This window comes from Octopus bimaculoides, chromosome 1 (assembly GCF_046866305.1).
Source record: "Octopus bimaculoides isolate indiv1 chromosome 1, ASM4686630v1, whole genome shotgun sequence".
Classification (NCBI taxonomy): Eukaryota; Metazoa; Mollusca; class Cephalopoda; order Octopoda; family Octopodidae; genus Octopus; species Octopus bimaculoides.
Genome location: NC_142928.1, coordinates 44,720,897 through 44,745,896, shown reverse-complemented (window position 1 = coordinate 44,745,896; position 25,000 = coordinate 44,720,897).

Here is a 25,000-nt window from a genome sequence, read left to right as displayed (position 1 = left end):
AAATCTGGAGGCTCGATGTTTTCCCAATAATTAAGAAAAACATCCTCACATGCTAGGTTTCAGTTGCAACTGAAGTTGAATGCTGAGGCATTTGTTATGACTACAGCCAGTCTTGATTTTTCTATGAAAATAATTAAGTAAAGTTTGAATATCTATCCTAAAGTTACCAGACAAAAGGGCTGACATTTCGTAGACGAACTTCAATATATATATATATATTAATTTTCTTTTCCTAAATCTATTTATTCAATTTTTATAAAACAAATAATTATATAGGAGAAAAAATATGTGTGAAATATTTGATAGGTTATTGCTTTTCGTAATATCTGTGTAATTTTGAATTTGCATACGTATATGATCATATTTTTTTCTTATCAAAAGAAAAAATAATACAGACAGTTGTGTACGACACTAAATATATCCACTAAATATTTTTAAAACATAGCACTTACTGAAGAGATTCACTTTAGAAAAACATTTTTTGGACACATTATCTATACGAAACTCACAAGAATTTGAAACGTTATATGTGCGTCAAGTCTTATAGGAAGTCCATTTTTCCATTCTCATGTTACGCTGCCTTTCTCAACAACAATTCTATGTATTTTTCCCTATGATTCACACCTATAATGTTTTATAATTTTAAAATTTATAAAGAACTAAGTTAAAACGATTTTTGTTTTAAATATATATTTTCAGTGTAATACGACATTCTGAATGCCACTATTAGCTTAGTAGTTTCTCCGCTTGATCATCATATACTGGATACCACTTTTTCTTAGTAGATCCTGTTCTGTCACCTGCATTCGGCACAGCTTTCTGATGTGAGGATAGAATACACCAACCACCTGCAAATCAATCGAGGCCTGAGAAATATCGGGGCCTGATTACTTGAGAAAAATAAAATAAAAAGAATAAAATGAGACATAATATGAAAAGTTTTCTATAAACCGAGTATCAGAATATTATCTATTAGTTGCACTAATGAGGGAAGCATTCTCATGTGTTTTGTAAAGGTGCTTCGAAAGCAGTTTTAAAATTAAGAAAGATTTATGAGAATGGAAGGAAAAACATGGATTTGTGATAAATATGCTACACGCATAATCATTTACACCAGCTACTTTACAAATATATATTCTCGTCCTGTGTAATTTCCATTTTACATCAATGAAGTAAATTGATTTGAAGAAGGAAGAACGTATATGGCTGTTCCAAGAACTATTTGGAACAGCCAGGATCTTGAGAAGAGTTATGTCAATGCAACTGGAATGAGAAAGTTGATAAGGAGCTCGTTGATCACAGTGATAACGTCGACCCCAGTACTCAACTGGTACTTATTTAATCGAACATGAAATGCCGAAAAGAAGAAGAAGAAGAAGAAGAAGAAGAGGAAGAAGAAGAAGAAGAAGAAGAAGAAGAAGAAGAAGAAGAAGAAGAAGAAGAAGACGAAGAAGAAGAAGAAGAAGAAGAAGAAGAAGAAGAAGAAGAAGAAGAAGAAGAAGAAGAAGAAGAAGAAGAAGAAGAAGAAGAAGAAGAAGTGAATTTGTTGTGTATTGTCCCCGAATTGGTTTAATGTCTAAATGCTAGTCATACGGACACTTCTTCTAAAATGCGATATCAAAAAGCAAACTTAGTCTTCAGCTATTCGGAGTAGAGTGGGCCTTTTGAACAAATTAGAACATACTGAATTAGCTTTTAGACCTCATATCTCGCGTCACGGGAAAGTAAATAACAGCGTTGGGAGCCATTGAAATTTATACCATCTTTTAATGATTGTCATGTGACTAGTTAAAGATATACGAAATACGCATTGTTGGTACGTTTCCAGAGAATTCTATTATTATAAACTTTAACTAAACAAGAGTGTTACGTAAATAGGATCTGAAACATTGTTAGTCAGTACGTCATAATTGCAGAATATTATTTGATAAGAGTTAAAAACAAAGCTTCAGTTTTCCAACACTACTTTAAAACACATCTTTTTAGCTCAGTAGCACTTTTATTATATATATTTATATATCTAGAAACAAAACTTGCACCTATTAAGTAACCATAATTATTACAGCCATATTTATAATCTGAAATTCCGCTGTGTATTATTTTCATGTCCTACTTAATGTACTGAGTCAAAATATTGATATAATACTAAATGGCTTACATGACTTATAAAATGGTTCTTTCATTTCTGCTTCATATTACCATAATCCTCTCACAAATGGCGGTCAATGATCAGTTGATGTTTCTTATTATATAATAAATGCAGATTTCACCAGATGTTCATATAGGCATCAATAATTATTGCTAAAATTATGATACAATATGAAACATACCTTCAGTCATACCAGTGCATCAATTAATACGTATTACATTCATATACAAAGAATATCTAAAGCTATCATTATACTTAGACTTCATAAAAGCTAATGGATCGTTTGTACTTTCATATGGTTCTCTTTAATCTGTCACAAATTAATTGTAGTTTTGCGAAATTCATTTATCCATCTTTCGTGTAAGTATTGCATTGTTCATCGAAGGATTCCCAAAAGGTATTCTACACTCAACATCATATAGTATGAAATAACTCAATTCATCATACTATAAATATATATATATATATATACTGCCAGGTGTTACACCTAATCATTTCTACAAATTACGCATCTATAATAAGAAAGTATTCAATTAGGTTTCTATGCTTTATACGTCTATTTATTACGGCCAACCTGAGATTCTTGTTTATACCAGGTTTAATTATTAGAAATACACTGCAGAATGATGAGCTCGTTAGTCGCTTTCTGCCTTGTTCAAAAGTAAATATTTATGAAATCGAAGATTCCCTGAAACATGAATAAGAGGATTGTTGGTAATTCATTGACTGTCGAGGAAAGAGAGGCAAAATGTTTACCAGTGATGCCGGGACTAAATGCCTATCAGAATAAAATAAAAGCAGTGCAACGCATTTGATACAAAACACTATAGCCAGTTAATGAATCTGTCTATATGTGTTGATAAATCTTGCATACTGTTCTACCAGCAAAGAAATCTGATATTAATGATTTACTTATAGATTTTATAGCTTAATATTGTTTCTTCCAACCAAATTGTTTTCCCTCTGGGAAACTATTACATGCTATGCAATATAATATTATCTAACAGGATCAATCCTTCCACTTTAATACAATTTATATTTCAACAAATTTCTTTGTTCACTTCAGAGAAGAAATGCGCAATAGAATGTTCATCTCACGAAACTCTTAGATCATCTTCTAGAGGCTTGTCAAACATGTTTACTAGTATATCCTTGTTATACATCAAAATATATGCTACCATCTTACATCTTATTCGTTTCAATATTTGTCACATTTACATATAGATTAATTTGAATGTATATTAATATTTTCAGTCATTTTTGTGTCTAGCAGTGTTGCTGAATATAATTATGTATCTAATGGTGTTTACTACAGAGGGGCATGAATTTGTGATATAATAAATTAATACGACGAAGCATGGATTCTACAATGAAATACATATTTCATATAGTAATCTTGTATGTTTCACATTTATAGGAGAGTAAGATAGCCAACATGATTGCTTCTAAACTGATTACTTCTGTATTTACATTGAATTTGTACTTGAGCTAAAACAAAAACATTTCCAATGAAAAAAAAAATACGGATGAGCAAATTAAAAATAAAACTCTCCAATTCTGAAGCACCTTTAAACTTTTATTAATTTTCCAAAAATATTCATACAATGTTAGATATAGTTGATTTTTGAGAAAATGAAAGTCATTGAACTAATGTCTGCGATTAGATGTCAATTTTAATATATTATAATAATTATGCTTGTCATTGCGTTACTTAGCCCGTTAGAAACGCTATCACGTGATTAGGGAAAGAGAGAGGGAGAGAGAAAAGAGGGCGCGGGGAAAAGCAGGAGACAGAAGCGTCTATGACTTGAGGTAGAGGGAATATAATTGTAACGCTTTCACGTGATTAGTTGAAGGGAAAGAGAGGAGAAGGAAAAAGGCGAGAGAGAAAAAGAAGATAAGGCGAAGATTGAGACAGAAAGGGGGAGACAGAAAAAGAGGGAACAAAGGGGAGAGAAGCGTTCATGATGTGAGTTAGGGGGAACGTAGTATTTATTACGTGGTTAAAAAAGCTAGTTGAAGTTACTAATGATATAGAGGAGGGGGGTTAAAAATATGGGTGATGTTTTGACGGTGAGACTAAAGAAAGGCAGAGAGAGAAGAGAGAGAAAGAGAAGGGAGAGAGAGGGAGAGAGATGATGATGGTGGTGGAGATGGTAATGGTGGTGGTGGTGATTGTGGTGGTTGTGGTGGTGGCAGTTGTGGTGGGGTGGTGGTAGTGGTGTTGGTGAGAGTGGTGGTGATTGGATAGTGAGAAGAAATTTTTTTTCTTGAACTACATATTTTATATCCCCAATCACATAATGCATGTGAATAAGTGCAATTCCGTGAATTATTCACGCTAATTTATGTGGCAGATATATGCACTTTGCTAAAGGTTGTATCATATGTACGGGATATTTTAGTGGTGGGGTGAATGAAACAATAAGTGTGAATATTTATTTTATGAGTGCTGTGTATTAAGTCAATAAAATTGTGCATAAAGTATATAAAGTGTATTTATACACACACACACACACACACACACATTCACACACACACACACACACACACACACACACACACACACACACACACACACACACACACACATATATATATATATATATATATATATATATATATATATATATATATATATATATATATATATATATATATATATATATATATATATATAGTGCATTAAGTAATCATCGTATTCCAATTTTTTTCACTTTTCGATGAGTAGCAGATGAGTGAATATCTTTCCACACAGACACAACATAGGCAACGATTTCAGGTTTCCTGGATAAAGTTGTCAGAAATAACCCAGTAGCTTTACCATTAATTCTGTGAAATATTCACGGGTCGGTCGCGCTAGTTTATATAGATGATCATGTAGATGTTTTCAAATAAAATATTATAGAATATTATCACTGAATATAAATGCTATCTCATCAACTGTTCAGCATTTAATGTTATGAAAGCATAATTTTATAATTGTCATCCGATTGAATTTTCTAGAACAAACAAAAGTAATTGTGTATCAAAGCTAAATTTCGGAAGAATGGACAACATAAAACTGTCAGATGTTTGGACTTCATCTAGCAATCTCACATATTGACTACATACACGTTTCATTTCCAAACATTCATTTAAAATGTTAGTAAGATTCCAAACATTCATTTTAAATGTTAGTAAATTTTATCGGGATGAGAAAGCATTTCATATCAAATTATTAGAGTATTTCTTGTATGCCTAGGAGCATCTTTCTACAGATGCACACAGATATTTTCTACCAAGCCTGATATATCTTACGAGAATGATTTTTAAAAATTCATTCACAATTATGCAATAAAACAAGCTAGCCACCCACAATTTATCCACTCAACCTGTATAGATTAAATGAGTAAGAAGAAAGGAGCGGGTAATATAGTACACTGCAACACAAACAATTGTTTGATCTCTAAATACAATGTAACTACGTGACTCTACTATATTAAGGGTAGATATGAAATTAAGTAAGAACTGAGAATAAAATAAATAACTAAGCATTTAGTAGGAAGAGATGAGGCTCAAGCCTTAGTATGAAACCCATAGAAAAGAATGATAATAGCACGGAATGGTAATATATCGAAATATTACTGAATTTTTTAGTAAAGGAGCTTGTAATGATTCCTAGGAGGATTGATGGCTGGACGGATCTCTCTTAACCAAGTAAGGAGACCCAATAATAATATAAAAGGGAATAATAGACATGAGAACCCTCTAGGGGCAACAAAAATAGTCTTCATATAGGGGATACTTGATAGTAATTTAAAATAAATATACTAAAAAAGAAATTAATAACCAAGTTAATAACTAAATAAATAAATAAGTTAATAAATAAATAAACAAATAAAATTAAATTAAATTAATTAATCTAGTAGACATTCACAGGAGAGCAGTAACAATAGAAAAAAATAAGGAGTTACCTCCCCTATATATACATATCTAACATGAAGAAATATGGCGGATTTTGAAGCTAACGAACTTTTAATAATTTAATAATTCATTGTGATCGTTATTTGTGTGTTTTTTCGTAATTTGTTCTGATGTAAACCATTCCTCTGGAAGTGCCAAACGTCAGACATCCAATGGATCAGTCGCTGGATAGGTTTGGGCACAGAAATGTTGACATAGGATGGTAAATAAATGGAATATGGATCTGTCGAGTTCGAAGTCAATATCTCTTTTAAATATAAAGATTTTAAACCTTGAAATATAAATATATATGTATATATATATATATATATATATATATATATATATATATATATATATATTGAATATGGATCAGCTTTAGAGATTATAAATTTTTTTTTATGATTACTTTTTACCCTGAGGATGTATAAGAAAATTAACTTGAATTAAGAGTTGAATTTGACCTTATACAGAAATGTTTACATAGGTAATAAACTTTAATATTTATGGATATTAACGTCAAAGCTCTTATTTAAATTTTTGATATATAACCAAGGAGATCGATTCATAAGGAGTTTACTATAGACCTTTGTGAACGACATTTTGCTATTTTGGTAACGATTACATGTTTTATCTTACCAATACATTTGGTAGATATCATTATATGAACACGCACACACACACATATATATATGTGTGTGTGTGTGTGTGTGTGTGTGTGTGTGTGTGTGTGTGTGTGTGTGTGTGTGTGTGTGTGTGTGTGTGTGTGTGTGTGTGTGTGTGTGTGTGCATATATATTGCCGAAATCAACATTTTGTACGTTGAGCTGTATAATGTCATAATTTGGTTATAGCCAATATAAATTAATCCTAATAAAGATACAGAGACTCAAATATTGGGTGAGAATACTTGTATTAATATCGACTCTAGCACATCAAAGATTCTTATTATATCGACAGAAGAGGAATGGAAGAGAAATTTGAAAAGACGTAATTGGGAGATGGAACGTATAAAAACAAGTAACTAAATATTCCAATCTATTACATGCGGCATTTTACTAATTCTGCTGAACACTTTCCTAATATGCCGAAGAATGATATATTCAGTTAACCTGCCCTAGCATAGACAATACAGTAATTTACAGATTCAGATTTTGTCACCTATATTTGACATTTTGTAGACATTAAATTAGTGTTCACACATTTTCGCCAAAAACTAAATGAAAAATAATGTTTTATGGACTTTATTTTCGCATGTTTCAAAAGCATTACCGCAGTCGTTGGTTTTATCTTTTCATGCTTACTGTATGTTCTCCTATACATTTCTATCATTGTTCTTCAAAAATGTTTCAGGTTGATATTCTATTTCTGTTAGCAGTGCTCCCTGATGGTATCCACTGTTTTTCTCAATATACGTGATTTCTTTTTGTATAGTAAATGCCCAAACAAACGTGTATATTTTGTAAGTTCAGTTACTAAATGAAAGAGCTTACTTCAGTGTATCATTCTATTGTCTCGAACAAAGCAGTATAACAGAAAGTATTATTATTATTTATGTAAGTTTTGTGGATAGCAACATTAATAAAACTTCAATAATAGTTCATTGGAGATTACAGCTGCCTGTAATTCCTCCTTTGACAAATTACTCCTTTCTTCTGGCATTGATAAAATAATTCGTGAATTACTAGGATGAAAAACATAGTTTCAAAATATATGATGTGCGTCTCTGAAAGTATGCTAAGATGGTGTATAACTTTGTCGCCTTGGTAATGAGGTAACTGGTGGTGTGTATATAATCATATATAAATGTGATTCGTACTGTTGTCTTTCAAAGTAAATACTTATATCTGGAGATTTTAGTGAATGAAGGTCATTTATGTATCTTGCGATATTAGTGAACGGAAGTCATTTGTGTAATCATTTGTGTACTGATACACATAGTAGATACATACCGTACTATAGTGTGGGGCTCCAGCCCCGTTTTAGTATTTCAGCTTGGGCGAAGCGTAATTAATAAGTTAATGGATTTATTGGCAGTGACATATTATAGATAAGTAAACATTAGTAATTTCGTACAAGTAAATATTTCGACAGTGCCATAATAACATGATTGCTGTACAGCAACGGCAGTCTGACCGAAGTGATTTGCCTCGAAAATTCAACTAGGCACTGAGAGAAAAATTCATGGGTTTATGCTTGCTACTCGAATCAATGCAAATAATATCATAATCAATAGAAATACAAACTGCAATAATGCACGATGAATTGTTTTTTAACACAATACAGAATAACTTTTTGGTTATTTTGTGTATTGTGTATGTAAAACGCTTTGCCACATTATTACAATTTGTCGTTTATGGATGCTTTGCAAATGGAACTTTTAGCTGGAGAAAATGGTAGGTGGTTTGTTTTGTGTTGTCTTTCTCTCTAACTTGAAAAACATTGAAATGAGGTTTCGAATCATCGTATTGTGAGTTATAAGTATGTTTATGTTAGATACTGTTATTAGATGCTGTGTATGTAATCTGTACAGTGGTGCTACTAAAGAGAGTTATTTAGTAACAGAGGCCACTATAGTAACAAGGGGGAAGACAAAAAGTGAAAATAAATCAATGAATGACAGGTGGTTGAATAACATTTACTGTGCCATTTCAATGCTATTGAAATCGAAACCTTTAGTCAATAAAATGTATTGTAAACAGTATGGTGGGAATAATTTTAATGGTGCTATAATCACATGCAAAAACACATTGGTATTCATCAAAACAGAAATTGAGATGTGTTTCTGAGATGTGTTTCTGAGATGTGTTTTGTATTCAAGTACAAAAAGTGAGATGAAATGGCAATTCTTTTAACCGACAAAATGATCAAAGTTTTAGATAGAAAAGGAAACAACAAAAGAAAAAAAGGAACACATGAAAGAGAAAGAATAGAAGAAATAAAATAAGTGGTGCACTGCTACTGATGAGCAACACATTTCATCCCACAGATATAATCTGAAAATACAGATTTCATGGAGTTAGTGTAATGCATTTTTTTTTCCAACCAGACATGGGAACATCATAATCCAGACCACTGCTATAGTTTCTTTATCTGTGTATATGCAATAAATATATGTATAAATAATGCGCTTTTTTTTCAATTGCATGAGCTAAAGGTCGGAGGGGGATGGGATAAACTACCTGCATCAACTTGCTATAAAAACAGGTAATAATTTTATCTTGTACTTATTCATAGTGCAAGTTCTGAAGAGTGCAGTACGATTTAATAGTTTATTTTTTCAAAGCTATAATGGAAATGACAAAGGAGGATATTCGGCATATTTTGTTTTATGAGTTCAATAAAGGCAACAACGCAAAAGAAAGTGCGAGGAATATCAATGCAGTATGCGGGGATCGGATGATAAGCGTGAGCCAGTGTCACTAATGATTCCAGAAATTTCGAAACAGAAACTACAGCTTAGAAGACAAGACACGTCCTGGAAGATCTGCAGAAGTTGAAGGAGACATCCTGCAAACTCTGATGGAAAAAAATCCCATCATAACTGCTTTGGAACTAGCAGAGAAGCTTTGATTTTTATCATTCAACCATGCAGCAACACCTGCATGCCATCGGAAAAGTCAGCAACATGGGTCAACGGGTTCCTCACAAACTTTCCTCGTCTAATCGCGTGCAGAGATTGAATGTCTGCTCTTCTTTGCTCTCCCATTGCACGAATGAACCTTGGTTGGACTGAATAGTGGCTGGTGACGAGAAACACGTTCTCTATAAAAATATTAACTGCCTACGTTAAAGGAAGTCTTCACTCATGTAAGGTGTTGTAATCTGTTTGGTGAGATATGAAATGTTTAGTCCACTTTGTACTTTTCAACACAAACTAAACGATTACAAAGGAGATCTACTGCGAGCAGCTTGAGCAATTTAAGTCAGCGCTAGAAGAAAAACAACCAGCTTTGTATATATTTATGTGTGTGTGTGTGTGTGTGTGTGTGTGGGTGTGTGTGTGTGTGTGTGTGTGTGTGTGTGTGTGTGTGTGTTACTCACTCACCCGTACTCTCTCCCTTCTCTGTATATATATACATATATATATATATATATATATATATATATATATATATATATATATATATATATATATATATATATATATATATATATATATATATATATAAGAGAGAGAGAGAGAGAGAGAGAGAGAGAGATGTAATTTCAAATGTATGGAATACGCGTGTTTCTTATATTTCAAGTGGCTAGATGATTACATTATACTTAAGTACTACCATTATTAGTCGATTAGAAACGAAATGCATTGATGACATCGGGCATCCTTCTAAATACAGTATTAGACATAAAGCAAGTCTTGTAACCTATATAAAGAATTATAGAGAGGTGATAAAGATAAAAAGGCAGAAAAGAAATAGAGAAGAGAAAAAAAATTTCGTTGATATTTAACGAAGCAGAAGATTGTTGAAATAAATTAACGTTATAAATAAACAGTTAAGTCAATAAATGAATATATAGGCAGGCACTGAAATTTAGCTAACAAATAGTAGGAAAGCGAAAGAAGGAAAGGAAAAGAAGGAGAAAATAACAGTTATTTGCCAAGGGCAAAAAGAAGCAAGGTAATATACCATTGCTGATAAGATCATAAGGACTTAAGAAAGTACTGTCTTTCCCACTTGTCTATAATGTCTTCCACTTAAGAAAATATTTATTAGGCTATACTCTGGTATTAATAGTTAAAGCACATCATTGAAGTAAAGATTAACACAATTTCTTCATTTAGGTATGCTACAGAATAAAATCTAAGGATTTTATACTAAATAACCCGATCAAGAAAAGCAACTATGTTCATAAACATTACTTTGTTAATGAAAAATTTTAATTTTCTGCATCACTGGCTGAATATATTTTTCTACTTTGAAATCAGACAATATAAGGTGTCATATAAACTGGTCTATACCAGCGGGAACTGCAATTTACGAAGCAATAGACGGACCTGCAGACTATTTTCATGTGAAGCTCTGAGATTTTGTTTAGCTAATTTAGAGAACTATTAGAGCAACTCAATGAATTAATTGTTAATTGTAAGCAAACATTGAAATTAACATTCCAATATTAAGTTAGGGACACTGGTTCATATTAACTTACTATGCAGAGTTGCATCTTTACCCCAATTTCAGTCTATGCGCTTCCATTTTCTCTCAAATGCTCCGACTAAGCACCTTTTAAAATTGAAATAAGTTTCATACTCTAATTCGATACTATATGTATTTCTCAATCTTAAATTTTATTATTCACCGACTTTTTGTATACAACCTTCTACTAAACCACTTGTCTTCAAATAGAGTATAAACATATTTCAACATATTTCACCAGAACGGCAATTCGATATGACTATATCACTTATAACTCAAGAACTGCAGCAAACTATATACAGATTGCCATAATGATGGCACCGTTATGTAATAAATATATTTGGTACTCTATTTCATCGTTATAATCCAAAATAGTAGCATTTAAAATGTGTCCTATCATTATGCCCACCCTGTACACCCATGCATATATAGACACACATACATTTACATATACATATATATATGTGCGTCTGTGCGTGTGTGTGTGTGTGTGTCTGCGTGTGTGTGTATGCGCGCGCATGCGTCTTCGTGTCCATGAATATATGTATGGAAACGAACGTGTGGGGGGCAAATGAGAGATAGCTACTCGGTATTTGTGGTAGAACAGATAGCTTGTAGGAGTTAGATTTACAGCGATTTACAAGCCTTCAGGTGCGTTCTGAAAATTTGAAGTGTAAAGTCCCAACCGCGAAATAAACGTGTAATTTCAATTTCACTTTCAATAAACTATATATGGCGAGGTGCACGCCATAACTTTTGGGATTTCGCGAAGTAAATCAATGCTTTTCATACTGTAATAATTCACTGCCAATTCATTATTATATTGCAGACATCTGAAGAAACGTTCAATGCGACGGAACTCTGGAGTGGTAGCACATGCCTTTAACCGAATATGCGTGTATCAGTTCTAAACAGCACAATAATTTGAATCCCTTCACATCGGATTGTGAAACATTCATTTGATCAATACAGATTTTTAAAATACATGCCCAAGTGATCCAATTAACATATAATATTTAAAGGTGGAAATCTAACATGTCTAAAACTCTGAAACTCTAGAGAAACAATAGTATTTATGGCATCATGTCTTTTAACTGATGGTAATGCTATATATAGCTTTCTGATTCCCAGATAAAATCGATACAAGAGAATCTTAATTTTACCAAATCTGCATTATTCAGAAGATAAGAATACGAACTCATTACAAATCAAATCAAATTTAAACATTCTACTTACTCGGCTAAATGAGACTTGTGTTTATTATGGACTAGTATACTGAACGTGTTACGGAAGACACGCATTGAAACTCCCCTTAAAAACCGATCAAATAGAGATCCACACGTACAAAACTATATTTCTTCAGAAATATTTCTTTAGATAAATATCTCTTTGGAAACACGTTGCCTACTTCAAAGAGTTAATGTAGACAATCAATTGAACTGCAGCTAAGTTTTCCAAACCTATTAGTCTGGGTGGTGAATTTGCTAAATTATATTATCGGAATAGTTTAAATGCTAAAAAGAAGCAAATTGTTCACAGTATGCAGTAATTAAATAAGTCTGTGAAATGAAATGTGTAGAAATGTGATAATGTGTGCGAAGAAATAAATAAACGGTGATATTAAACAACTTTGATTAAATAATATATCTACACACATACACACACACATATACACTCGCACACATACACACACAAACACATAAATACTCACACATAAGCAAATCTATGCAAGCCCAAACGTTTATATATATATATTTATGTCTGTATATATGTATATGTATATATATATGTATATATATGTGTGTGTGTATGCATATACATATATATATGTATGTGTGTGTATATATATACATAAGTATACACACATATATATGTGTATGTGTGTGTACATATATATATATATATATATATATATATATATATATATATATATATGTATGTATATATATATATATATATATATGGGTGTGTGTGTGTGTGTGTATATATATATATGTGTGTGTGTGTGTGTGCGTGTGTGTGTGTGTGTGTGCGTGTGTGTATTTCTGTGTATGCAGTTGTTATTCAGAACGTAGAGGAGGACTAGCATAAGTTTCAAAAGTATTTATGCTTCATGAAACCGCATGTAACTGTCTGTTGACAGCTAAGGGGCAACCAATCAGAAAGCGTTATACATCTCACCGTTACGATAAACTCGAAGATAATCACGTGAAAGTATGTAGAATGCAGGTTGCAAATGAAGTGATGAAGAAGATCTGAATTGTAGGGTGAAAACATTCTACTAGATGACGTATTCGCACAAACATGTGCAGTGGCTCCTCTGAATTTGTCATCTGCTTACATGTATGTATGTATGTATGTATGCATGTATGTTTGTATGTATGTATGTATGTATGCATGCATGCATGCATGTATGTATGTGTGTATGCATGTATTTATCTGTGTGTATGTATGTGGATTTACATACATGATATAAATAAATAGAACTCTACTTATATCCTACGTTAATTTTGCTAGCAGTACATACGATTTATGTTTTTCTCAGCGTTTTCTGAGCCACAGCCAAAGTAAGTGCAATATGAATTGTCTTACGGTATTAAGCGGCGTTTGTGTATCTGTTATGGCATATGATTGGCGTTATATGCCAGAGACACGTACCCTGTTTTTAGAATATATATGGTGTCATGTTGTTTTGTGGGTGGCTACTCCGTTGATTGTTTAATCTATAAGATGGTTTTCTTGAGGGATATCATCGAGTAGATATGTATTTAAATTCAGTCTCTTTTCAGTCCTGTTATTTCTTGAAACATGTACCTTGTATATGTCTAGCAGGCTTTTATGTAGCCTTTCTATGATTTGTAAGTCTTCACCCTACATTTATTTTATTTCAATTAGAGTTCATAATTGCGGGCGCATCGGAAGAACATGTTTAACGGTATTCTTTCGGTCTCTTTAATAATTTCAAATATTTTAATAGTACCGTAAAATGTTAATTGTACGCACGAACTAAAAGAAAATATAGACATTTTCACTGAGAGAAAATCTTGGAAACACAATTGTATTCATGCACATATCTTTACGAATGTAAACATTGATAGGGAAAATTGTCTCGTATTATCGTACCTTTGAAGTGAAATAACTCTTTATATCGAGCATTTTTCTGAATGACCGAAATCTAGGTAGGATTATGTACATCGAACTGGGACCAGCTTTCCATGGAGGCATGAGAGAAGAGAAAGCAGCTTATGTCTGCCTTGTGGAGGCAGCCCTACATATAGAGAAAAGGAGAGAAAATCGATGTTGTGTGAAAGTACATTCTTAACACTGCCTGGCTCGACATATCTACCCATAGGCTAGTTCCATAGTCTTTACGAGGAAGAAACAAAATGGTCAGGGTCAAAGACTCTAGGAACGGTATCGATCGTTGATAGGTAACTTTGTGGCACGATAAGGTCAGCGATGATATAACGTTTGGTAATATGCGGTTTTGTGTGATCCTTATGGACATACTTGACCTCGTTATCATTGCAACATCAACAAAGGTAGAAGACTTGAGTGCTAAAATTCAAGCAGCAAGAACGAATCATGAAGGTTATTAATCCGAGGGAGACAATAAGGATGAATTTATTAAATTTCTTCACTTGAATTCAGATATACAAGGAAAATAAGCGATTTTCCTTTTCGTCAGGAAAACCTTTTACTCGATAGTGCGACGAAATAAAAACATACAAACGTCAAAACTGGAAGAAAATAGAGGATCTTCATGAAACTAATAGAAAGAGAGGCAGTTTATTATAAATGTCGTTCAGAAAATCATCTAATTAAGCGTAATTTAAACCTACTTTGATTTCTTTAAAAGTTATTTTTACTGCATGAAACTACTTCGTTTTAACCTATGTAGACTACGAAACTTTCAGTCAGTATATAGGTCAATTCACCTTTTTGTCGTATACAGATATTTTGACATTTAAATATTTGTTGGTATAAAACAATTATGAAATTGAAAACCAAAATACATGGATGACAGCATTTCTCATAGTGTATAGAGAGTATTTACGAAATCATAATTTTTACTACCTCTTTTATGCATGTGGTAATTTTGCTTAAGATTTTTCTCTTAAAAGTTTTGTTAATACTGTGGATAAAATTACATAAAATATATGTTGCTAATTTTAATATTTGCCACAGACAATGCTAAAATGTTTAGGCATATTTAAACATGATGGAAGCTAATATGTGGTTATTCTACCTGCTAGAAATAGCTACCAAATTTATTTACCATAATCCACAAAAATATATTATGATGATTGAAACACACCTTCATTAGAACCATTGTTAATACAGCAGTCATTTAATTAAATGATAATATTTAACTATATGTATACTGAATTTATAGAATACGAAATAAAATATTTTAAAAATAAATGGTACTGATACTCAATAATTTGCCCAATTAATAAGCATCAATTATTGCGTACATTTTTCAGTGAATGGAAGTGTATATAAATTTAATAACTTTTTAATTATTTGAAAGACTTAATGTATTTAAAATGAATATATTTCATTAGTAAAGATAGCATTTTAAAAGGAGGAAACAGTTTAAATGGAGAAACAAATTAAAATTAAGATTCTGCAGGGTTACCGTTATTAAAGCGTTTGTTAACCCACTCGTATGGCACCTATTGAGAAATTAAAAATCATACTTAATGAACTTCTTGTCTGCTATCAATTTCTTTACAACACTTTTAAAGAAAACTTAGTAGTTATGTGGCGAAGGACTTAGCAAAATCTAATCTAAACTGCTCAGTGATTTAATTTGAGTTATCATGAAATATAGATTGGAAACGCAGCTAAGAACCAGTGTCGTTCACCAACAGAAATTGTACAGCATAAGCGCTAGTCCAGATGGCCTTCATGTTCGTCATTTTCGTTGGGACTATTCTCCACGTCGATATTACCTCAGTTGAAACAAAATTTTAATGTTCTTTCCAAGTGAATCATGATGATGCTAAATCTGACTGTAGCTGATATTTTTGTCAGTATATCTGTTTGAAAGCCAAATATCAGTCTAACAGGATAACATATTATTGAACTTTCTTCAGTACAAACCGCTATAAAATATGCAAATAAATAACAACATAACATCACATAATTTGTTTAAAATGTCTTTTTTGGAATGTATATATATATTAGTACTCATCGTTGCCCAAAGCTACAAGCAATCTTGAAACATAATACCTACTGAACGTAATTCTGATAAAGTGAGAAAAGTAGCCTCTTATTAAAAAGGAAAACACTAGAGAGAGTGAGAGAGAGAGACCGAGAAAGAGAGAGAGGGACCGAGCAAAAGAGAGAGAGAAAGATAAAGAGAGAGAGAAACGAAAGAGTGAAAGAAAGAAAGAGAGAAAGAGAGAAAGAAAGAAAGAAAGAAAGAAAGAAAGAAAGAAAGAAAGAAAGAAAGAAAGAAAGAAAGAAAGGAAGAAAGAAAGGAAAGAAAATGAGTATGAAAGAAAGAGAGGAGAATTTTTTTTTTAAAGAGTGAATAGAAAGAATATCCAGTCAATAATGCTATTATTTCTGAAAACGTTCATGACGCAAAACTGACAAACAATTCCATAAAATGAATAGCTGTTAGGTGATAGGTGTTAGGAGAAATGTACGAAAATGAGGAATGAAATATGACTGATTGTTTGTTACTACGCTTCTGATTTATAAGCAAGGCATTTTACAAGATTTGGGAAGTGACATCTATTGTGACATTATTCTTGTGTGGGAGATGATACCTGTATGCACTCGTTTTTCACGTTCCTTTCCTTTAAGGTCTCTGTAGATGCATTGTCAGCGATAACCCTTATTTTTTACTAACTCACAAAAATCCCAATTCCCAAGGTATTTCCATGTAAGCTCCTCTTGAATCATACCTACTAAAATGTCGCTGTATTTATTGCACATTGCAGAATCTGGAAGCTACATAATCACGTTTACTTGCTTAGATTTCCAGTCCATAATAAGGGAATAATATATTTTCAGGTTATTTTGAGGTCAGTCCTGTATGTTATAATGTAAGCTCTGAGCAACTGAGCCAGATTCTGCATGGACGGACTTACTACGCTTAGCAGTCACCAGTTAAACGACCCACAAATCACAACACACCGTCTCCAAAATACATGTCCATATTAAATAATATAAGAGTAATCTAGGCGTGGAACAACAACATCATCATCATGTAATAGCTGAGTATTTAGAGTCAACATACAAATTGACTTCATTACGTGGTCAATGCATGTGTGAAACAATGAGTGGCAAACCTTTCTTTGTCAAAGCATAATTCGGATTAGCAAATGTTAGAATGCTAATCTTTATTACATATACAAGAGGGAAGACGCCATCGATTGAATGCCGATATCTATAAGGGAATACCACAGCCAACTTAACTGAGTTACATATTACACAGATCCTGATTTAAATTGTTCTCTGCGGAGAACTAATTGTTAAGATAATTCGAAAAAATATTTGAACACGGTCTTTAAAAGAGACGAAATTAGATATATCGTTCCAACAATATCCGTCACCACAAGAGATACTATTAAGACTATGGCGTAGTGGTTAAGAACGTGGTCTACTAACCCCAATATTGCGAGTTCGATTCCAGGAAGTGACCTTAATAATAATAATAATGATGATAATGATAATAACAAAAATAATAACATCGAAAAACACCTTAGTAATGAGAACCCAGGTTCGAAATTTCCCCAAGACACCTGATGAAGTCTGGAGCGTATATCAACCAAAACGTTGTGTTAACAACAAACAAGATGAGGACAAATATCCGTCAAGTGTAAATAATGTAAATAATGTCTGCAAAATTTGTTTAACGCTATTAATTAGGCGCCGAGATGGTAGAATCGTTAGACCCTGGGTAAAATATTTTGTGGCATTTGGTCCCTGTATACGTTCTGAGTTCAAATTTTGCCGAGGTGTAATTTGACTTACATCCTTCGCGATCGATAAAATAAGTACCAGCTAATGACTGAGTCCATGTAAACGACTTAAGTCATGCCCCAAATTTCTAGCGTTGTTCTAAATTTTGAGACATTCTTATTATCGTCGTTGTTTTTGTTATTGCTTTAATTTTGATCCAGAAGAACGTGGTAAGATCCATAAATTCAAGATAATTGTTTTCTCAAACTGTACCATCTAACATCTTTCAATTAGATATGATTCATAATAGATTTGGCTATTATCTCTTGAAGGTCGCCCTATCACATTAGGATCTCCCGAATGGCACATTTAGAAGCGGTTAATATTCTACGCCGATACACTGGTACCCATATTCTATGAGAGATAACATTTATATTATAATATTCGTAAAACATTTGACTTATAGATAAATATTTTTATATAAACTATGATACATATGTTATTCTAGGTATTTTGTCTATTACTGGTTATCAAGCCGAGACCATGCTGGAGCATCCTTTTCAAGGATTTCGCCGAAAGTATTGACTTTTGTTTTCTTTCTTCCAGTTGGACCCGCATTTTAACAGTATATAGTTTAGTCGCAACTTTATGTTACGGAACGTAAAGAACACTGCTTTCAGGTGGAAATTTGAAACGCGCGCATACACACACACACACACACTCACACACACACACACACACACACACACACACACACGCACACACACACACAAACACACACACACACATATATATATATAGGTGTCTGCAAACATGACAGGATTCATAAAATTTCGTTCTACTTAATCTCATTCACTGTATTAGTAAACTAACAGAAATCATATGCCTAAGATGCTATGCAGTAGGACATGCCCAAGACCAGTGGTTACAAACCAAATTTTAATTTGACATCTACGTTCACGCTTTTCTTTATAATCCATAGTTCACGGTGAAAATAACTATGCATCGTGCTCCAGGACTGTGTGTTCAAATCTGTCAATTGGAAACTTTTACTAATGAGAAAATATGTTTTACAACATATTGAGATTTGTTAAAGCTTCAACAACTTAGTTGTAGAGTTGAATAACGTTATCACTTTCTTTCGATAGTTCATATTGCTTACTTGTTGATCTAAAGTACCTAGAAGTATCAGATGACTCTCTCTAGACTGAAGTTAGAAGCATATATCATGTTTTCGCCTATGACTGCACCTGAAAAAATTAACTTGTGAATTTTGTGTCATCTCAAGAATTTAATACTTTTCAGACAAATTACAATTTCAAAAGAAATTATGTATTTCATGATTTAATTCCATTCGCGTAATAGTTTTCAAAATAATTATGAGGTTTCCATGGTTACTGCTCTTAATTCAAATACTGGTCTTAATTCTCTTCAGTTTATGCCTCTCCTACTACAAATAAAACTATTACATAATAAAACATAAAGAAATAAAATTTAAGCTATCCAGGTAGAAAGGTTGTAAATACACGAAATAGTAGTGTGGGACAGTATCCTGAACACGAATCTTACCACCATCGAATATTCATGTCCCCTTCTGATTGCACAGTATCAGAATAAATATGCTTTTGTTTATTCAAGCAACTATATCCTTTCCATCTCATAAACTCTGTCAATTTTATAAACCAGCAGGTCTTGTATTTCAGAATGCATTATACAAATTACCTTTATTCCAATAACAGATGATAAACATTCTAATCTACAAACTCAGATACTTTTTTAAAACAGATAAAGTAACTAGCTATATCTTAGTAACAGGACTGCGATAAATGTTGGTTCCATGCAAATTAAGATACAAAATTGAAGCATACTTTTATAGAAGTGTTTAACTTTGGGGAATCTGTACTAACATTGATGATATAGTGAAATTAAATTAACATATTCCTGTCATTTCCGGGATATCTTGGGAAAGTTATTGGAACATTTTCTTCATGTCTTGTAACTATAGGACAAAGATAAACTTTGTACTACACAAACAAACTTTTCTTAAATATATAATATTTCTTTGCTTAAAACAGTGTTAATCTCTGTTAGGTGGTCTGAGTAAACAATAGTTCAATTGTTTTGTCTTTTGATTTATTGTGACATGAGAAGCGAAATACGAACTGTCAATTTATCTGACTACAAGTTTAAGCCTTATCAACCGCATCCTTTACTAGCCAGTAAGAAGCAAGCAAAATCGTCATATAATGTGAATATATTTTATTAAATAAATGAACGCAACTACTTTCTATAGTTCGGTATCTAACATTCTGTTTTTATTACAAACATTTCCTGTTGTTTTCTTTATTCTTCTCCCATGTGTCTTTTAATCTCAGCCAAGTTCTAGGCTTTTCCCTTAGGTTCACATCATATATCCGCTAAACCATTCTGGCATAATTCCATTCGAAGTATGACAGTCCGAACAGAAACTGGCAGTGATCGAAAGAAAATTATATGGTTCTTATACGATAAAAAAATGTCCTTTTGATCTGGTTTAATGGAAGTTATATTGATGATTGCAAAAGTAAAGAATACAAATCTAGATTAGTTGCTGCTTTTCTTTTGACAACTAATTCAATTACTTTCGTTATGACAGAAGTCTAAAGAATGGTTTGGTAATTTGATGGATGCTCTTACTAATAAATAAATACACAAATAAATAAAAATGCGTTTCTTACTCACAATGCGATTTTACATTTGTTTGTTCATTTTTTGACTGGGAACGGGCTTGTAAAGTAGATTGAGTATACTCAATTGGCAAATACTATACAAATGCTATTCACTTTTTTATGAGATAGTATGATTTCATCTTAGGGACTTGAGGTATCCATATAAAGGCTTTTGATTTTTGTTTAGGCAGTAGACCTCCAACATTAATGCTGGCAGAATCGGACAAAATGCTTAGCAGCATTTCTTTCGTCTTTACGTTCTGAGTTCAAATTCTGCCGAAGTCAACTTTGCCTTTCTCCTTCCAGGGCCTATAAAGTCCGCACCAGTTGAGTACAGTAGTTGAAGTAATAGTCATTAGCTCTCCCTCAAAATAGATGGCCTTGTGCCAAAATTTGAAACAATTTTTTAGCCCTAGATAAAGGCAGCGAACTGGCAGAATCGTTATCACGCTGGTCAAAATGCTTCGCGGCATTTCGACTGTCTTTATGATTTGAGTTTAAATCTCGTTAAAGTCGACTTTGTTTTTCTTCATTTCTGAGTCGATTAAATGTGTACTAGTTGCCCCGTCCACCCCTGCCTAAATATCAGGCCTTTTGCCTATAGTAGAAAGTATTATTTGGTCCTTCATAACCACGATCAACAGCCTTCTATTCTGACCGATCCATCATTTTTTCTCTCAAACAGTATATTCAGCACTACATTATCCTAAGTAATTTCCATTCTGAAGATACTATGATGTGATTTGACGATGACACACAAACACACACACACACACACACACACACACACACACACACACACACACACACACACACACACGCATACATATAGCTACAGTTGTGTGTAAGCAGTGCCATCAGGTTTGTGCTCTTCTTTAAGTGACTACTTTCGGTTCGGACTAAATTTGTGTTGGATTGAAGGAATTTGCTTCTATTATGATTGGAAACTTATTCAAAAACTTGAAATAGCCGTTTTGTCTCTTCCAATATTTTGGAGATTTTGCTCGTTAAAGCCCGATCATTTCGGCGCTCCAACTATTGATATACAGTCATTGATATTAGTCGTTATTGTTGCTTATCCATTCTCTTTATATTACCGCTGTCTAACCGATGAAATACATTTATGAAAGAGAAGTTTTGAATGCAGACCTTAGAGATGTAGCTAAATTCCATGCCGAAGGCATTCTTGATCGTTAGTTACTTCCTGCTTAATTATGGGCAACGCCAATAGAAGCTTGGCTTAAATAAAATGTCAGTCTATAATTCAGTTTATTAATGGCAGTGTAAGTGTTGTAAATACAGGAAAAAAACTAATTCAATGGACTTGTTAGGCATTCTACATGCGTAAGATAAGACTGTCTGCTTAAGAGATACCTCATCTGCTGGCATAAAACTGGTTGAGAGAACAATGAATGTTTGATCCGTACACTGCATACCACTAATATTTAATGTAGTGGGTAGTTGGGCAAAATGAGTAATTCCTGATTCGTTTTGTTATTTTCTCCTTATATGTTTGAATAATTACGTTTCGTGTATTGCATATATTCTTTTACTGTTACTTCATCGTTGATATTAAATTTCGAATTAATAGTTATTGTTGAAGTTGAAAGAGTTTAAAACATGTGACAGGTACTCATTTTCCAAGCTACTTTTTGTAATTGAAGTTGCTAAATTATCTGGATAATTTTTGGTGTCTAACAATCAATATTCATTTCTCTGTTGGATTCCAGGCCAACATTTTTTTCACACTAATATCTAATTTTAATAAATTTCACTTTCCGAATATTGGTATAATGTGGGGCAAAATGAGTAATGCCTAATTCTAACAAGTTCCTGTTTTTTAGCGATATGGTACTTAAATCTATCAGGAAAGGAGGCAGTCCGGTAAAATGCAAAGGTGCTGTTTTATGCTGACTTTTTAGATTTAGTCGAATTTGGTTAATTTCATGTATGCCAATTTCTGATGAACCTCTTTCACTTTCCAAAGAATTTTTTCCTTATTTGCTCTTCTTTCTCAGGTCTAAGGATGGTTATTGATGAATGTGAGTCTTTTCTGAACTGCAATTCTGAAGAATCGAAGAGAAAAATTAACATTGTTTTCTCGTATTGACTTTGCCTCACCAAAATTTGTCTTTTGGCGCTGGAAGAGAACGGAGATAATTTTCTGAAATATTGTTCTGAACATGTTTTCGGATTTTCAAGCATTTCAAGAACGTCACTTACATAACCGATATAGTCTTAGGAATATGGTGAATATTTATTAAAAACGTTTTTCTCAAATTCAAAATATTACTCTTTATGTGGCATATATATCAAACTTAGATTATGAAATATTTAGTACACTTATATTTTTGCATCGACCCGCTTTATTCCTTCCTCATTATGTTACTTTATTACTGCTTCATTATGACATTTTTGAGAGGAAATAGTATGAAATTTGCATTGATAGGGAACTGAACCATTAATGCGGTTAATGCGAATAACAGAATATATTTCATACTCAGTTATCTTAATATACTGCACCTCTGTAGATGTATTATGTATCTAATATATATCCATATAAATATATATATATATATATAGAGAGAGAGAGAGTTATTAATATTTCTAAGTCTCTCTAAAGGAGACTACGGCAGCGGTACTGGAAATTAATAGTTATCGCCAAGCCAACATGGCAGTCCCAAAATTAGGACGAAAGCTGCCGTGAATTAGCTCCAAGAAGCCATCGCCTCTAGCTAGCTATGTGACACACGAAACCTGTGTCCTTTATAACCTTCGAACAGGGGAGGTCAGCAGTGTCCCCCTGCTGGTTTGGCATCTTCAGACTAGTTTCAGGGTGTTGCCCCTTGTCAATGCAGAGCAGCCAAGCCTTAGCCAGGCGGCGCTGCTGACTATCTGCTCGAAGGTTATTTATCTAATTTCAGTGGAATCTATCCACTGGTTTTCAGAAATAGAGTTATTAATATTTCTAAGTCTCTCTAAAGGAGACTACGGCAGCGGTACTGGAAATTAATAGTTATCGCCAAGCCAACATGGCAGTCCCAAAATTAGGACGAAAGCTGCCGTGAATTAGCTCCAAGAAGCCATCGCCTCTAGCTAGCTATGTGACACACGAAACCTGTGTCCTATTTCTGAAAACCAGTGGATAGATTCCACTGAAATTAGATAAATAACCTTCGAGCAGATAGTCAGCAGCGCCGCCTGGCTAAGGCTTGGCTGCTCTGCATTGACAAGGGGCAACACCCTGAAACTAGTCTGCAGATGCCAAACCAGCAGGGGGACACTGCTGACCTCCCCTGTTCGAAGGTTATAAAGGACACAGGTTTCGTGTGTCACATAGCTAGCTAGAGGCGATGGCTTCTTGGAGCTAATTCACGGCAGCTTTCGTCCTAATTTTGGGACTGCCATGTTGGCTTGGCGATAACTATTAATATATATATATATATATATATATATATATATATATATATATATATATATATATATATATATATATATATATATATATATATATATATATATATATATATATATTCATATATATATATAATATATATATATATACATGTATATATATGTATACATATATAGATATATACATACGCGCGCGCGCACACAAACATACATATATATATATATATATATATATATATATATATATATATATATATATATATATATATATACATATATATATGCAGATACGTATGTGTGTGTGTGATCAGACAGAAAACGAGGAAGAGAGAGAGAATATATTTGTGTGTGTAACAAAATACATACAATTCTATCTACGTAAAAATTTCCTTGAATGAAAATTTCATAAAATTTGGTCAAGTTCTTAATGGTGAGAAAACTTCCACATATTTATTTTCTATAACTGAAAGGTCCACTGAGTATGTTATCGTTGCGGAGTTAATCTGGTTTTATTGTTGTTGAGGATGCCAAAGACAATCATGAACATTGCTACGGTTGTGATGAGTTTGACAATGATGAAGTTACAACAAATCTATTCTTGCAAATACAATTTAATCAATATCATCATTATCAGAATCAGTAACACTAACTTACACATCATCAACACAAAATAAATCTCACACTAAAACAATTTAATGATTTGATACTTTTGGTGTAAAGAAATGT